Here is a 6,155-nt window from a genome sequence, read left to right on the forward strand (position 1 = left end):
ATCTCTTGATCACTTGTAGTGACCATTTTGCAATCTTCCCATCTTACTTTCTTTGCTTCTCCCTTGGGGTTTTTCTCAGTGTCACTTGGGAAGCTATCAGTAGGTTTGGGAATCTTCTCAGCTAAATATCCCACCTGGAATTCTAGCTTCCTAATGGTCTCTCCCTAGTTCTTTATATTGGCTCACACCTCCTCCTTGAACACCTTATTTTCTTGAATCTCTTGGCTTATTCCTTCCAGTAAGGCTTCAATCTTAGAGAGCCTGTCATCAATTGATGAGTGGTTCGGAGCAGATGTGCTGTTTTGGTTTTGATAAGTATGTGGAGAAGTGTTGTTGTGGGGGTGTTGAGATGTCCTCTGGGTGAATTGTTGGTGAGCTGCATTGTTGTTGGAGTTGTAACGTCTCTGGTCTTGGTTTTGATCTTGCTCACTTTCCCACCCAATGTTCGGGTGATTTCTCCATCCAGGGTTGTAAGTCTTGGAGTATGGATCATAGTTTTTCCTTGGTGAATTCCCAATGTAGTTGGCTTGCTCCTGACTCCCTTCTGCTTCTTGGTTTACTCCTTCTTGTGTTGTTGATGAAGTGGAGATTGCTGCTACTTGGTTCATCTCCGTCTTCTTGGTGAGGTCAGCAAGCTGTTGGGTAATGAGCTTGTTTTGGGCCAACAGAGTGTCTACATTGTTTAGCTCCATTACTCCTCTTGTGTTCCCTCTTTCGGAAGCATAGAAGTAGTCATTTTCTGCTACTGTTTCAATAACATCTATGGCTTCCTCAATGGTCTTCTTCTTGTTCAAGGACGCTCCAGATGAATAGTCTACTGCCTTCTTTGACTCATAAGAGAGCCCTTCATAGAAAATGTGCAGCTGGACCCATTCGTTGAACATGTCAGGTGGACACCTCCTTGTTAAGTCTTTGAACCTCTCCCATGCTTCATACAGAGTCTCACCATCCTGTTGCCTGAAGGTTTGAACCTCAGATCTCAGCCTATTGATTCGTTGAGGAGGGTAGAATCTTGCTAAGAATTTGTTCACCACATCCTCCCAAGTTGTCAAGCTCTCCCTTGGGAAGGATTCCAGCCACTTGGCTACCTTGTCTCTGAGTGAGAAGGGAAATAAGAGCAATCTATAGGCGTCAGGATGAACACCATTAGATTTCACTGTGTCACATATTCTCAGGAAGGTGGTCAAATGTTGGTTGGGATCTTCTTGAACACCTCCTCCAAACAAACAGTTGTTCTGAACAAGGGTGATGAGCTGTGGTTTAAGTTCAAAGTTGTTGGCATGGATTGTTGGTTTTTGGATGCTACTTCCACAATTGCCTGGGTTTGGATTAATGTAAGAGCCCAAAACTCTTCTATCCTCCCCAGCATGATTTGCTCCACCTCCTTTGCCATGGTTGTGAATCTCTTCTTCATGATGATTTTCCATATTTTCTTCCATGTTTGGTTCAAAGTATTCCTCAAACTGTTCCTCTTCTTCTTCAGCACCAACTACTCGTTTTCCTTTTGCCTCCCTCCTTAGTCTAAGGAAGGTTCTCTCTGGTTCAGAATCAAAGGAAGTTGAAGCCCCACTTCTTCTCCCTGTCATACAACCAACAAGTACAAGCAGAGAATATAGGTGCAGACAGTATTTGTGTCAGAATTGATGTTAGTTGTGGGTGATGCAATATATCAAACAGTTATTGGGTTAGCAAACAGAATTGAAAATAACAAAGAAAAACAAAAGAGTAGAGGGAGAAGAGAAGAAGTTTAACTAAAACAAAAAGTAAATCACTCAAACAGAAAATGAAATACACAAAATAAAATGCTCAATCTAGTGATCTTCCAATCTAATCAATGTTGATGCACAATCAATCCCTGGCAACGGCGCCATAAACTTGATGCACGGAAAACTTGTCTCTCAACAAATCTCCCTTCAGCAAGTGTACCGAAGTTGTCGTCAAGTAAAAACTCACAATAGAGTGAGGTCGAATCCCACAGGGATTGATTGATCAAGCAACTTTAATTAGAAGAATGTTCTAGTTGAGAAAATCCAAAATTTGGGTTGAGAGTTGCAGAAAATAAAATGGCGGGAATGTAAATAACAGAAAAGTAAATGCTAGAATTAAAGGACTGGAAGTAAATGACTGAAAATAAAGTGCAGAATTGTAAATGGGAATGGGGGATTTTCTCATAAAAGTAAATCGCAAAAATTAAAGAGAATGGGTGAGATTAGAGATGGGGAGTTCATTGGGCTTAGGAGATGTTGCAATTCTCCAGATCAAGTTCATTTTCATCTCTTCCTCAATCAATGCACTCATTGATCTCCTTGGCAATCTTAAGTGATTGAATTACAATTCCTTGCAATTCAATCTCTCAAATCTTGATCAATAGCCAATTCCTTGGTCAATTTCTTATGAGAAGAGATGAAGTATGGTCACTGATTATACCACATGCATTTCCCAAACCAAGTATTGAGAGGGTTACAGTCACATACCCATCCAAACCCAATTTGGTCCAGCATGAGAAAGCATTTCTAGCTTGATCTCTTCATTCCTCTTCCAAGGTTCAAAAGAGATCCAAGTTTGAATAGCTTCTCTTCCAAGATAACTACTCAATTGGATGAAGATCGAAAGCATTCAAGTAAAATCAAGAGGAAAGATAGAAGAAGAACAATGAAAATTAGTATTGATCCATCAAATTACAACAGAGCTTCCTAACCCAATGAAAGGGGTTTAGTTGTTCATAGCTCTTGAAAATGAAAACAAAGATGGAGAATACATCATAAAACTAGAAATTGCAAAGAAAGAAAATACAGAGAGTGGTTCTTCAGCCTCCAGAACTATTTTACAATTCAAAGCTACTCCTATATATACTACTCTTCTCAGCTTCTAGTTCACTCTTCAAGTCTTGGGCCTTTGGATCTTGAGTTTGAAGCAGTTCCTTTCTTTATTTGGGCTTGGCTTTACTTGCAGAGAGAAAGTGCGTAGTGGCCAGAGACTTAAGCTCAGGGCGTAAGGAGTGTTAATCATTTAATGAAAGTCCAAGTTCGGGAACGTTAGTGACACTTAACATTGTCACTAACGTTCCAATGCACCCCTTTTGCCTTTCGTTAAAACCCACGTTAACTAAGTTAACGTGGCTTTTAACGTTGCCTTGTCAACCTTCGAGAACGTTGGTGACATTCAACATTGTCACTAATGTTCCAGTGTGCCCCTTCTTGATTCACGTTAAAGCTCACGTTAACTAGGTTAACGTGGCTTCTAACGTGGCCATCTTTTAGCCATCCCAACGTTAGTGACAATGTTGAGTGTCACTAACGTTGGCTCATCTTTCATTTCTCATCGTTAGCTTCCACGTTAACCAAGTTAACGTGGAAGTTAACGTGACTCTTGGGGGTTGTGTGGTTGCTTCAACGTTAGTGACAATGTTGAGTGTCACTAACGTTGTCGACAACTCTTCATTCTCTACGTTATTTCCCACGTTAACCAAGTTAACGTGGGAGTTAACGTGGTACTTAGCACCATAGGCCAACGTTAGTGACAATGTTGAGTGTCACTAACGTTGGCTTCTCTCCCTCCCCCTTAACGTTAGAGGCCGCATTAACTAGGTTAACGTGGCTTCTAACGTGGCCACTTATGAGTAAGTGCCAATGTTAGTGACAATGTTGAGTGTCACTAACGTTGGCTCAACTTCTTTTCTCCACGTTAGAGTTCACGTTAACTTGGTTAACGTGACTCTCTAACGTGGGTATTGATGGCTTTTTGAGAGTGTTATTGGCAATCACTTTTCTCATTAATCTTTGCAAGTTACCTCTCCTTTTCTTGCTTCTTTTTGCTCCTGAAATCAAGCAACAAAGTGCATCAAAGCTCTAGTCCAAGTCATGAGTAATGCAACATAATATTTGTCACTAAACTTATGCAAAATCCTCATGAAATCATGTAAAATGCACAATGTATGCATGAGTCAAGGCATAAGTGAATATTTACCCAAAACTAGCTTATTTCCTAAAGAAATGCATGAAACTATCCTAAAAATAGTAAAGAAAAGGTCAGTGAAACTGGCCAAAATGCCCTGGCATCACCTATAAAAGGGATACTGCAGAAAACAGACCTAGCAGGAAGAATCTTGCAATGGGCAGTCGAGTTGTCCAAATTCGACCTTCAATACAAAGCTCGGACAACCATCAAATCACAATACCTGGCCGACTTCATTGCAGAATTTACAGACACCCCGGAAACCCCATAGAATGGAATCTCTACATGAACGGCTCCTCAAATAAGACTGGAAGCGGCGCGGGTGTGATAATTGAAAGTAACCAAGGAACCCAAATCGAGCTCTCTCTCAAATTTGGGTTCCCCGCCTCAAACAACCAAGCTGAATATGAGGCACTACTAGCTGGTTTGAAGCTGGCTAAAGAAGTTGGAGCTCAAAATCTCATCATCTTCAGTGACTCACAGGTGGTCACTTCACAAATAGCAGGGAGCAACCAAGCCAAGGATCCCACCATGAAAAAGTACTTGGATAAAACCAGGGAACAGCTCAGACAACTTGGGGAATATGAGGTCCGCCACATACCCCGCGAGCGAAATGCCCGAGCTAATGCACTCTTAAAATTAGCCAGCCCCAAACCAGGAGGCAACAATAGAAGGCTCGTCTAGGAGATACTGCAGAACTCGTCAATCTAGGAGGAAGAAAAAATCCTGGCCATAACAGGTCTGGATCAACAATGGATGACTCCTATAATTAACTACCTCAAGACAGAAACACTTCCTACAGATGAGAAGGAGGCAAAAAGGTTAAAACGGGAGGCACAATACTACACTATCATAAATAATGCTCTATACAGAAGAGGAATTTCAATACCATTGTTAAAATGCGTACCGACCTCCAACACAAAGGAAGTTCTACAAGAAGTACACAGTGGCATCTGTGGCAATCATCTCAGAGCACAAGCACTCACCAAAAAAGTACTCTGGGCAGGATTTTACTGGCCGACTCTACAAAAAGAAGCTACTGAATTTGTAAGGACATGTCTGCCTAATGCACGGAAACTTGTCTCTCAACAATTTTCCCTCAGCAAGTATACCGAATTGTCGTCAAGTAAAAACTCACAATAGAGTGAGGCCGAATCCCACAGGGATGGATTGGTCAAGCAACTTTAATTGGAGTAATGTTCTAGTTGAGCTAAGCAGAATTTGATTGGAGAATCGCAGGAATTTAAATGGAGGAAAGTAAATGGCAGGAAATGTAATTAATGGAAAGAAAAGGATTGAATGTAAACGACGGAAAGAAAATTGCAGAATCTTAAATAGGGAATGGGGAAGATGAACATAAAAGTAAATGGCAGAAAGTAAAGAGAATGGGTAAGATAAGAAATGGGAAGTTCATTGGGCTCAGGAGATGTTGTATTCTCCGGATCAAGTTCATTTTCATCTCTTCCTCAATCAATGCATTCATTGATCTCCTTGGCAATCTTAAGTGATTGAATTCCAATTCCTTGGTAATTCAATCTCTCAAATCTTGATCAATAGCCAATTCCTTGGTCTAATTACTCATGAGAAGAGATGAAGTATGGTCACTGATTATACCACATGTATTCCCAAATCAAAATGTTGGTAGGATTATATGTCACTATATCCATCCAAACCCCAATTTGGTCCAACATGAGAAAGCATTTCTAGCATGATCTCTTCATTCCTCTTCCAAGGTTCAGAAGAGATCCAAGTTTGAATAGCTTCTTTTCCAAGATAACTACCCAATTGGATGAAGATCGAAAGCTTTCAAGTAAAATCAAGAGAAAAGATAGAAGAAGAATAATGAAAACTAGTATTGATCCATCAAATTACAACAGAGCTCTGATGAGCGGATAATTTATACGCTTTTTGACATTGTTTTTAGTGTGTTTTTAGTAGGATCTAGTTACTTTTAGGGATGTTTTCATTAGTTTTTATGTTAAATTCACATTTCTGGACTTTACTATGAGTTTGTGTGTTTTTCTGTGATTTCAGGTATTTTCTGGCTGAAATTGAGGGACTTGAGCAAAAATCAGATTCAGAGGTTGAAAAAGGACTGCTGATGCTGTTGGATTCTGACCTCCCTGCACTCAAAGTGGATTTTCGGGAGCTACAGAACTCGAAATGGCGCGCTTCCAATTGCGTTGGAAAGTAGACATTCA

General features: G+C 40.5%; 1 non-coding gene across 1 annotated transcript; it reads left to right on the forward strand.

Annotated features, from left to right (window-relative positions):
- Window positions 1-882: 882 nt before the first annotated feature.
- Window positions 883-986, forward strand: LOC112746503 (small nucleolar RNA R71). The gene has a single exon (XR_003174384.1). It is a non-coding gene; the product is annotated as a small nucleolar RNA R71 (small nucleolar RNA).
- Window positions 987-6,155: the final 5,169 nt, after the last annotated feature.

This window comes from Arachis hypogaea, chromosome 14 (assembly GCF_003086295.3).
Source record: "Arachis hypogaea cultivar Tifrunner chromosome 14, arahy.Tifrunner.gnm2.J5K5, whole genome shotgun sequence".
Taxonomy (NCBI): Eukaryota; Viridiplantae; Streptophyta; class Magnoliopsida; order Fabales; family Fabaceae; genus Arachis; species Arachis hypogaea.